Source organism: Schistocerca americana, chromosome 4 (genome assembly GCF_021461395.2).
Source record: "Schistocerca americana isolate TAMUIC-IGC-003095 chromosome 4, iqSchAmer2.1, whole genome shotgun sequence".
NCBI lineage: Eukaryota > Metazoa > Arthropoda > Insecta > Orthoptera > Acrididae > Schistocerca > Schistocerca americana.
The window spans coordinates 329,819,667-329,831,806 of record NC_060122.1 but is presented as its reverse complement, the minus strand read 5'-3'; the positions used below and the strand labels follow the sequence as shown (position 1 = coordinate 329,831,806).

Below are 12,140 nucleotides of genomic sequence, written 5' to 3'. Positions count from 1 at the left end.
TTTAAATACAGAGATATGTAACCAGGAAGAATATAACGCTGCGGTCGCCAACGCCTATGGAAGTCAACAAGTATCTGGCGCAGTTGTTAGATCGGATACTGCTGCTACAATGGCAGATTATTAAGACTTACGTGAGATTGAGCGCGGTGTTGTAGTAGGCGCACGAGCGGTGGGACACAGCATCTCCGAGGTAGCAAGTGGGGATTTTCCCGTACGACCATTTCACTAGTGTACCGTGAATATCAGGAATCCGGTAAAACATCAAATCTCCGACATCGTTGCGGCCGCAAAAGTCTCTAAGCTGGTCGTAGGTTGTGTTCCAAAAATGAACGCCATAGAGACAGAAGTGATGACACTTTCTGCAGGACCTGACCATCATTTTGCAGGACTATGCTCAAGCACGTACAGTGAAAGCTGTTACTGATTTGTTCGACTGATGGGGCAGCTAAGTGCTGTACCGCCTACTGCACTCCCCTGACTTAAGCCGTCGTGAGTTCAACTCGATTTCTAAACTGAAGGAAACACTTCACGGCATTCGCTTCAGAACTGCTACAAATTCGTCGGGCAATAGACCGCACCCCTCGAACAGTCAACACAACTGGCACTGCTCAGAGTATCCTACGACTTCCACATGGCTGGCAACGGGTTATACACAATTCTGGTGACTACTTTGAAGGTCAGCAAAACTTTGAAACACGTATCTATTTTGTACGAGCTGTAAATAAATAGTTGCAACTATTCAAGTTCCAACCCCCGTATTTACGTAAAAGTGCATTTAAAATGCCACTTACGCATATTATAAATTCTAAATTATTATGAGACAAACATCGCCTAATTTAATTTACGAAGCGAGAGAAACTAGGAACAACAATCTCACTGGCTATCAACATCTGTCTCATGACTGGCCTTCTCCCGGTATCCACGTGATCAGCTTGTGTCACAGACAGGCCTAAGGATTGTGTATTGTAACACTGAAATAAAATACATCCTAAGGAAAGAAAAAAAAAACGACATGCCACGAACGAATTATCCCAATGGCGTCGGAAATCGGTAGATGTGACTTACGTATAGCCACAAACAACACAAACAAATGATTAATAATTTCATAAAAATGGAATGACTTATTCAAGAGAAGGAATTTCAGAGACTGAGCAAGTCAATAAATCCTTGGTCCATCTGTGGCCATTATTCGAGCAGTTATTAGGTTTGGCACTGATTGATGCTGTTGTTGGTTGTGCTCCTGAGGGTTACAGTGCCAATTTCTGCCAGATTAGCGGTTTAGATCGAAAAAATCCTGAGCTAGTGGGCAGTCACTGCCCATGACGCTCCTAACGTTCTCAACTGGTGAGAGATCCGGCGACCTTGCTGGTTGTTGGGTTGGCAGAAGAGCCAACACCGTGTTACTAGTGGAGGCCGAAGTGCACGCGTTTTAGCTCACGCAGGCTGGCGTGAGGAGGGAAGAACTATAGTGACGTGAGGTCTGGAACATGACAAGGAATTAGAATTCAAAAAGCGGACGTAATTAGTTTGATACTTAACTTTAATCCATTACTGATGAACGTCGCTCTTGACGGTACATGATTCACAATATTATCTGTTCAGAGTACATTCTTGAAGAATATGGCGCCTTGCTAGGTCGTAGCAAATGACGCAGCTGAAGGCTATGCTAAACTGTCGTCTCTGCAAATGAGAGCGTATGCAGTCAGTGAACCATCGCTAGCAAAGTCGGCTGTACAACTGGGGAGAGTGGCGGCGTGTGGCGGCGCTCGGTCTGCAATCACTGATAGTGGCGACACGCGGGTCCGACGTATACTAACGGACCGCGGCCGATTTAAAGGCTACCACCTAGCAAATGTGGTGTCTGGCGGTGACACCACACTGGTCAATGTAGGGTTTTGCAAGCACGAAGGCAAGCAATAGAAACTTTCATCGCGTGTGGGCGGGTATTTACTTTCTTTAACGTAAGCCCAGGAAGGGTTGCTATGAGTGGCAACATCGTCGACGTACCTCTGCGCTACAAAGGGTGCCGCGGATGAAAACCAAAGGGATCCCGCTGTGAAATGTAGTGGCGCCCCAGACCATCACGCCTGGTTTTCGGGCCCGTCTGGCGGGCGACAGCAGATCGGTATCCCACTGCTGGCCGGCGCGTTTTCAGCCACGTCTTCGCTGATCATCGGGGCTCAGTTCGAAATGGGACTCATCACTGAAGACATTTCTATTCCATTCAACGGCATTCCAAGCTGAAGACATGTCTCGAGACGCCGCGGACAGTGGTGGGGCATCAGCCTGCTGTCGCCGCCATACAGCCCAGCAACCAGAAGTGATGGTCTGTGGTACTATTCCTTTTCATAGCGGGACTCATTTGTTTGGCATCAGCGGTACCCTTGCAGCACAGCGGTACGCGCCATTTTGTTGGCCTTCATTGCAAACCATCCTGGGCTTACATTTCAGCAAGATAACGCCAGTCCCCGCACAGCGGCAGTTTCTACTGCTTGTCTTCGTACTTTTCAATCCCTGCCTTGACCAACAAGGTCACCGGATCTGTCCCCATTTTTTTTTTTTTTTCGTTTCATAGTGAAGACTTATAAATACAGCTGAAGGTGACGTCCCTATCATATAAAGCTATAACAACAGCAGTCGTCTCATGGTCTGTCGGAAAGTGTTTGGAGGAAATATTTTCTTCTCCTTCAGGGCCGCTGTTCCTACCACGGAAGACAACCTGCTCTGGTTTCTGGACATCTTCCCCGATGTATTTCACGGCTGAGATGACGATGCCAACAGACAATTACGCAGAGGTAGCAGCCGGGTCAGGGGATGTAGTTTATTGCAGCGGCAGGCAGGGACTTGAGCAGAAACAATTCGTATCGAAAGGTGAGAAAGGCAGCCAACCAGGCGAGGGCAGAGCAGGGCAGCGCGGAGCAGTAATTTAGGCGCATTGGGAGACCGTTATAAATACTGGGATGGCCATCGCCGTGGACGCGAGACGCAGCGAAAGGCCGTAAATCACCGCTCACGGCGTGTTCGGGGACGCGGAAAATCTACGCACCGGAGTATTTCACGCCGTTTTAACACGCGTAGGCAGCCACCGGTCTGAGCAATGGAAGAATAAGTTACTCATGGTAAGCTCAGTGATAATGTTAGTGCTAAACAACAATAATTTTGCCGATATGTACGCAAGAAAATATCTCCGAAATTATCTCGATCTTAGTATTGCACTCACAGTAAGGCCTGCATCTGCGATGGCATTAATTAATTAATGCAACACATTTTTTTTGTCAAAGCAGTTTGATTTTATTCAGGATTTCAATGGACCATATTATTCCTCATTCTTCTGGCTACTAAACACTATTTTTTTAACATAATCTCTGTTCAATGCGACGTCCTTACTCCTCTTTACTAGGAGAGCCCGCTTGGTAGCACTTCACTAGTCGACGTCGGAGAACACGTCTTGCTACATCAGTAACCTCCCCCTCTACCACGTACTGTCCCTCGCGGAGTGCATCCTTCATTGGTTCAAATGGCTCTGAGCACAATGGGACTCAACATCTTAGGTCATAAGTCCCCTAGAACTTAGAACTACTTCAACCTAACTAACCTAAGGACATCACACACACCCATGCCCGAGGCAGGATTCGAACCTGCGACCGTAGCAGTCCCGCGGTTCCGGGCTGCAGCGCCAGAACCGCTAGACCACCGCGGCCGGCCATCCTTCATTGCGCCAAACACATGGAACCCGAAAGGTGCAAGATCGGGCTGTATGGTGGGTGAGGACAACAATCCAGTGAAGATTTGTGAGCCCCTCTCGGAGGCGCAGACCAACGGAGACGTCCAGTCGAGGAGTGAGGTGTCTGACTATGATCCATCGATCATCTCGAATGAGAGTGTCCGAACGTTCCAGCGTAGCATTGAAGGAGTCACAATTGCGAGCGGTCGAACGGCACGCGGGAGATCGTACATGTCTGCATGGCCTTTTGGCGATGATGACAGATGTCTCGCCCAACTGCTCAGTTTGCTTTTGCTTACTGCCAGGTCTCAGTAGACGCTCTGCAAGCACCTACGAATATCTGTGATACTCTTTTTTTCTGTCAAAAGGTGATAATTACATCAGGAGTCATCATTTTGAAGCAAAAATCTTTTGTTTCCTTGTAGTTATTGTTCCAGTCTGAGGCGGCTGAAGTTCAAATATCAAATGCAGCAACAGTTTTCTTCATCAATTCTCCTTTATCTTTTCATGCAGTGCACCAAATTTTACTCCCATGGACACTACCATCCTCTTTCGCTTTGATGTCAGTTTACAGAAGCAACAAACCGGACAATGCAATACTGTACAACCCATGTTTGGCGGTTATCTGAATTTAAAGTTTATTGACTGTCGTCGTTAACTGTACCCATTATTCCGTTCTCTCAAATAATGTAGACTTACTATATTTTTTAAAGAAAAAATAAAACAAAATAAAATTAAAGGACAACCATTCGTGTGAACCGAAGATCCAGATTAAAGAAGGCCGGATACACGGCATCTACTGCATCTTCCTCCTGTTCGTCATTCACATTAGGTATTAGACGTGGATATGGTAAAGACAGGCAGCTCGGCAATTTGTGAAATCAATAGTTTAGTTTGAATAAAACATTCTCGGTTTTCAAGCCGCGTCAATTCGAATAAAATCCTCGAGCTTTCGATGACCATCTCCACCATCGTCGTCAGGAGTTCACCGACTGCCAAGGCTGCTACGGTTTCTCACTTATATAAGCATCATGACATCATCAGCAGCCAATCAGATAGACCCAATGTGGCGCGCGCGTAAGTCGACGCGGGCAGCTAGTGGAGCTATTGCCCGTGGCAGCACCGGTGACGTCAGGTGGCGCCAGAAGCAGGCGCCATGTTTGAAACTGCCGCTCCCGCGTCGCGCATCTGTCTTTGCTTTCCTTCGATGTCCAACGCCCGGCCCCATGTCCTGAGTGTGTACCCCTGGTCTTTGTTGAAATTGATGTTGTTTAAACGAATCTCGGCCGCTTGCTATATAACGGAGTCCCAATATGTAGATGCATGACCCAACACTTTCATATTTTCGAACTGTATTTTATGTCCGTTTTCTAAGCAATCCTCCGCTATGGCAGACTTGACAAGCTCCCTTTTGTTTATATGGCGCTTGTGCTCAGTACAACTCTCCGCAACCGTGCGAATTGTTTGTCCGATATACATGCTGCCACATTCACAGGGTACGCCATACACGCCGGAAGCGCAAAGAGCAATGTCGTCTTTAACAGGGCGCAACACATCTCGTATCTTGGGAGCGGGCCGGAACACTGGTCTCAACCTTGCTGCTAGTTGCTCCACAGTATGGCAGAAGCGCATCCTGTTTGGCCTCGTCTACTGATTCACCAGATGTCTTTCGTCGGCTGCGCTTGAAAGCGTTTGCGTTCTCACCTTTGCTGTATCCATTTTCCCCGAAAACACGTTTTAAGTTCTGCAACTCAGGCTGTAGGTGGTCGTCGTCAGAGATAATCTTGGCTCTATGAACCAACGTGTTCAGGACCGCTTTCTTGTTTACAGGTTGGTGGAAACATATGGCGTTCAAGTACCGAGAACGTTTTATTCATGTATGCCGTCGCGAAAGACTCGGAGGACAAATAGTTTAGTTCGTCATCTCTTCACATTCATTGTCTAGAGCGCGAATGACAACAACGTTTGTTAACTACATAATCACAGATATATTGTGCGCTAAGTTTATGCCACTATAATGACAGTACTAATTACACATTATTTTCTTTGCTTGTCTAAAATTTCTGCCTGTTTTCTGGGTATCATGTGAATCTTTGTGTGACACATGAGCACCGTCTGTTGAATGCTGCTAAACTATTACTTTTTGTTTAACCGAACGTTCTACACAGTGAGAAGAACGAAACTTTGAAAATTTGGTGCATTTGTTACGTATGTAACTTGTTTAGTTATAAATCAATTTATCATCAGTATTATGTTAAGCTAAATTTTGGAATTAATAAAGGTACGAAGAAAGCGCAAAAAAATAGACTTATTGAGATGGAAATCGACATAACTGTGAGGATTTGGTTGGTTGTAATTGATCAACAGCGTCGGATATCGACAAATCGCTGTGAAGAATACCGAGATGCCGCGTACCTGTGTGAGACAGCGATATCAGCACTTGGCAGAGTTTGACAGGGGCCTCGTTGTGAGTCTCCATTTGGCCGGCTTGTGTTGTTTCGAGTACGCTACACAAATTTCGCTGGGAATGTCTTATGCGTTCTCCATTAAGTCCCAATTTTTACCCAAGCGATACTCCTGGATACAATCATGGTTCCCTTGACAACCGCAAACATTTTTCAATGAAGCACTGACCTTCTTATCTCACAGTGGGCTAAATGTATTAACAATTATGGAGATTACTTTTCAAATAACTGTCAATTTACTTACTTTTTTCCCTGTGTAGTTCACTTATAGTACTTGACGAGTGAGTTTGCAATTATCAAAACATGTGATATAAATGGCCGTATCTTTTGATTATTCTGACAGAAAGTTCTTTTTTTTTTTACCATGCAAGGAATCTCAGATCCTAGTGTTTGATGTAAATTTCAGCTTGATACCTTCACCTTTTCTAAGAGAAAGTGGTTTTAACACAGGAACAGACAGACAGACGAATAGATGGACAACAAATGGTAACATAACATTGTTATGTGGTATAATTGGAAATTAACAGTTTTCGGTTTTTTTCCTGTGCTCTTACTGTGATATCTTGCTTATTGATAAATTTCATGATCTTAGGTCAGCGGTAAGCACCCTACTGATTTTGATTTGAGAGTATCAAAATGTGTAGCATAAAGGATCGTATGTTTTGATATCTTTGACTGAAAAGCGTAAATTTTTTTTGCAGCCAAGAGACCGTAGACGTTAGTGTTTGACCTAAATTTCAACTTGATACGCCTACCCGTTCCCGAGAAAGAGGGATACTGACAACCGGAGGGGCAGACTTATAACAAAGTAATCTCATAAATGTTCCGTTTATACTTCCTGAGGTACGGAACCCTAAAAAATTTAGGAATTTTTGCATAAGTAAGGGTGGTCCCTATATACAAATTTTATAAAAATTATACCTATATTGGCTAATACAAATTTAAATGTTTATGCACAGATAACAGAACCGACAGCTGTTATTTATATGTGTGAATTCTGGTTGGGTAGATGGTTATGAAACCAAAAACCAACAAATAAAATTTAAAAAAAACTTGTTGTAGGAGACTGATAAGTAATAGATTTATACCGGGCTTTTTACTATAGCTGAGAATAATACCTCATCTATAATAATGTTTCATTAAATGATATCAATAGAAAAATTGTATGTTAATTGGGGAGGATAGTTAATTGCATCGAATTTTCTTTCGGCATCAATGCCAACGACATCACGTTAAGCAGACAGAGCATACTTTAAGTACCAGTATTATGTGTGACATAAACAAAAAAAATTATGAAGGCCATTTTAATTTGTAGCTAGCTTATTTCAGTCACCTCCATTGCAGTTTAGACCTTCTGGTCGTTCTTTTCTAAGAACATACCAAAATTTTAAATTCTGCTGGCATGCATAAAAATTTTATGCGGTGGTCACGCATAGAGCACACAGTGTATTTCAACAACATATGCACTACATCTTTACAAGCTTACGTAAACCAGCGACCTGCTGTGTACACATCGCCGTTAGTGTTAGAATATAAAAGTGGAATCAGCAGTACACTCAACCAATGCTGTGTCAGTTGTTGTAAAATGAGTCTGTAGATTGCAATACGATAGTCTACGGAAGTCTGTGACGGTTATGAGAAAATGTTGTTCGATTCCACTGTAAGAAATGTGTCGGTACAGTATGAGATTTTTATAAATATCCGATCATTTTTATAATTTTTGTATGTGCCTAGACACGAAAATTTTATCTTGGAAATGAGCATAAGGTTGAAATTTCAATCGTGCTGGCTAAAATTAAACAAGTGCTTGGTGTTCTCGTATATTATTCACCCATTTACTTTGAAGAAATCGTCACAATCAATACACGATTGTTTCCGTGGATCGGTTTACCATCTTTGTGGTGGACATACAGTTAATCTGAAAGGACAACTTAAGCGATTTGAGTATACCACAGTCTAAAATCTCCGACCAGTTGTAATAGATTCATCGAATTAGTAAGAAACAGCCGTAACTTCATGATATTTATGATGCAATACAATGAACTAGTGCAGATAATTTGATTTTTCTTAAAGGAGTGTAGCATTACTGCTCAAACCTTTGTTACAACTGCCGAAATATACCACTTGAAAATTTATGAAGGAAATGACCTAAAGCGTCATTAATTTTCCGTTGGCAGTCATACAACGATTAAACCAATTCGTTGTACGTGCATGCAACGCTCTTTCAACTACAGCATTCGAGCTGGGACAAATTGAAATTCTCATCTCGCCATTTTTTCTCCACTTGAAACGGGCCAAATATTTCGATCTAGTGAGTTGACTCACTGGCTAATACACTGGAATCACGTCGTGAAAGGCAAAGATTCAAACAGTCGTCCGATTACACTCTAGTTCCCTTAAATCTTGTAATGACAGCATGATACCTCTCACATAGACACGACCGATTTCCATGTCCGTATTTACAGTGCACGAGTTTGTGCTCCGTCTCTGACCACCATGTCGTCGACGAGATGCTAAACCCTAATTCTCTTTGATCTTGTCAATCGTTGAATACAATTTTCGCGCGTTACAAGTGACAGAAAATTTCGCCCTTCTCAGGGGACACCCCCTTAACGACTGTTATAAATCTTAACAACACTTTCTGGAATGTCAGATTCGAAGAGAGATGACGGAAACGTTAGTATCTCGCGAAAAGAATTATTCAATTAAGAAGGCGAGGAGATTTGCGTGCTCTGGATCCGGAGGGATATGATGGCGGTAGCTTAGCTACCAGAAAGGTCACCCAAGCTGGACAGGCCGAATTGTTTTCCACAGCAACCTATTGGTCCCTTTCTCCTAACCTTACAGTTGTGTCCATGAGTCGCAACTCCTGCAGGCTAGACTTCCCTCAAGAACTGTAAGCTCCGCAGGACGGCCGAATCAACAGGCGAAGCGAGTCTGCCAGCAAATTATAGCAGTTTGCTGCAGAATTAGCTAGCATAGCGAAAGTAGGGCCCTCCGTTTCACTTCACGCATCACGTGAAACAAATAATGTAGAGCTTAGTATCACCAGGATATACGCTGCGTTCCGCGGCTTAACCGACGTGTTGGAGACCGTTCTTCTGCGATAGTTCTAGCGGGGGCTAGTTGGACTTCCAGTTCCAGTCGTCGTCGCCGCTACGTCTCCAGTTCAACGTACCACCACGGCGAGAAGACTTTAGTGTTCACCTATTGGACTTAACTTCAGAACAGGACTGCCACAGGTTGGGATTATTGTATACGATCTCTTGAACTTATTTCTGTGTCACTGAATGTGTGTTTCGGAAATATAATCGCAATTATTTTAGTAGTTGCTCCTGATGTCTGGTTCAGAGCAGCGTCTCTGATTAAACTGATATCAGTGGCACTCCGGTGTCTGTTGTAAACATACACGTCGGCGGCGAAGTATAACTACAAGACTTAAGGTGTCCTTTTTCTGTCATCTCCAGTAATAAGCAACGGAGAGACTCTTACGCCAAGGATACGTTCCGGAAATGAAGGTGATTTTTAACAGGAGAATTAAGATTATGAATCAAACAGAAAAAAAGTTGCTCAAGTAAATAATACCCAACAAGCCAAGAGGACAGGTGCGTGAAGTGAAATATGCAGGGTGTCCACAACTGAAGTTCAAGTTTAAAAACATGTGGAAAGAGGACCACTGCTCAGAACGACGTCAAATTTGAAGCTCATATTATTGATACAAGGGAAAGCATCATGGAACAAAAAAATTAACGAAAATTTGACCAATAAGCGTCAGAATATGCACAACACACGAGCGGCACACAACATGTCCTTAGTTTGCGTCCGAGATGCCCATGAAGGACCGCGCGCTGCTGGTAAAGCTCTTTTACAAGAACGATGTCTGTGCACCAGTAGCCCTGCAGAAGTCCAGAACACTCAAGGGTATGAAATAAGTTCCGATGTCTGATAAGGGCCCGGAAAAAAATGATTTCAAAATTAGGAAGGCTAGGCGTTTTTCAAGTGAAATTTAGCACAGGGAGGAAAGCAATAAATCCGACATCGGTCGAAAATGTGAGCACAGCACTGCAGGAGGGTACGAGAGATGGTCTGCAAACATGCAATGCGCGGGGAATTGTCCGAAGCACAAGCCTGCCAACACGAAGCATAAAATTCTACGAAGTATCCTTCACTGCTATCCATACAAATCACTCATTGTGAAACTTCATTGTAGATGAACATCAGCTGTTTATTTTTATGGTCAGTGCTACCAGTTACGATCAGCAGGCCATTATCGAGCCGAAGCAAACCGTAATCAGCTTGGTGGTCAATATTTTCTGCCTACGATGTAGGCAGAAAAACGTAGCTTCTGTTACAAAAAATAATCTCCAAAAGACACAGATATGTAGGAGATAATTTGTTTTAACAGAAATTATGTTTTTATATACACATCGAAGTTATTCACATCAAATGTTGTAGTGACAAGCTGGTTACGATTTGCTTCGCCACATAATGGTATACAGATCGAAACCGGTAGCACTGAGCATAAAAATAAAAAGCTGATGGTCATCTGCAATGAAGTTTCACAGTTATATGACAGCTGTAAAGCCCCACTGCTTCACAATTCGAAAATAACCCATGTTTAGGAGTTGCTTCCTGCAACCCTGCCAGCAAGACAAACGTTCGCTCTGGAATTTCTTACTCGCATGGAAGTGGACATTGAATGGCCATGGAACATTCTGTGGGTAAACGAAGTCCATTTCCATCTCCAAGGACATGTCAACAAGGGCATGTCAATACGCAGAACTGCAGAATGTGGGCAATGCATCTACGTAACCACTTTATTCCGTGAAGGTGATTGTGTGGTGTCGGTTTACGGCTTCACTTACCAGAAGATCGTATTTTATCGAGGAGGTGAGTCCTAAGGACAGGTAAATGCTATGAGTGTCCCTGCGCACCAACATGATTCCAACCCTTCAACAGCATGAATGTGTGGGTAGAATCATTTTTATGTAAAATTGCGCTGATTAGGACACTGCACAGCCAGTGAATCGGTTGTTACAGACATTTCTGATATGCCAAAAATATCAGCAGTCTTTTCTTTAAAGCATGTCTGTTTAAATGAACTGATCTTATTCGTGTGATTTCTGGTTGTGGTGTTACGTGCGTCCCAATTACGAACGTAACTGGACTGAAGTCACTCATTGCGCAATACGTTCTGGACATGACGTTCGGCACAATGCGATTTGTTGTGGAGCATTCTGTTTCTCGATTTCGGCTGCGGCAATGAACGGTGGACAGCGCATTGAATATACGTATATTTTGCGAGAGTCTCACGACAGTTAGAAACCAATTTCGTTTTGCATTTTGGCCTCTTAATAATTAAAACCCGATGTCAATTTGCTTCTTATGGTGTTTTTGGCCTCAGGACAGTTAAAACTGATTTTCACCTTCCGATGTGGTACGATCTTGCAGTGGTTGATGGGCTTATCTACCTAACAGGGCCACAACTGTTGACTGCCGAACTTCTGCAGTTATGCACACTGAAAATTACGGATGGTGCGTAGCCGTCGTATTGCGATTGATCTGTATTTTGTAGCCGACCCCATTTACGTAAAGTCTATTGGGAAAATTTTCCTTGGAATTTTTTTTGCTCCTTGTCGTTTCCCCACGCGTCAATGTATGCTGCTCAAATTTGACGTCATTCTGAGCAGTGGTTCTCTTTTCACAGAGTTTTGAACGTGAAACTTTGATTATGGAAACGTGTATAATCTCTCTTCGCGAGCTTTACATCAGTCCTCCTCCAGCAATGGAGGACGAGACTTCAACAATTACAGCACTCCAGCTCTCAAAACCGCAGAAAAATCATTAAATATACGTCTGTCGAAGATCCCGAAACCAAAGCCAACAGGAAGTACGTCAAAAAATGCCAAAAAAGCCTCAACAAAACTGTAATGAACAAATCGTTTCAGTAA

The 12,140-nt window shown here is 43.4% G+C and overlaps 1 protein-coding gene across 1 annotated transcript in view; it reads right to left on the bottom strand.

Moving 5' to 3' along the window:
- The window catches only part of LOC124613449 (carboxyl-terminal PDZ ligand of neuronal nitric oxide synthase protein-like), a 970,717-nt gene that overhangs the window by 64,550 nt on the left and 894,027 nt on the right, over nt 1-12,140 (bottom strand). The window lies entirely within an intron of this gene.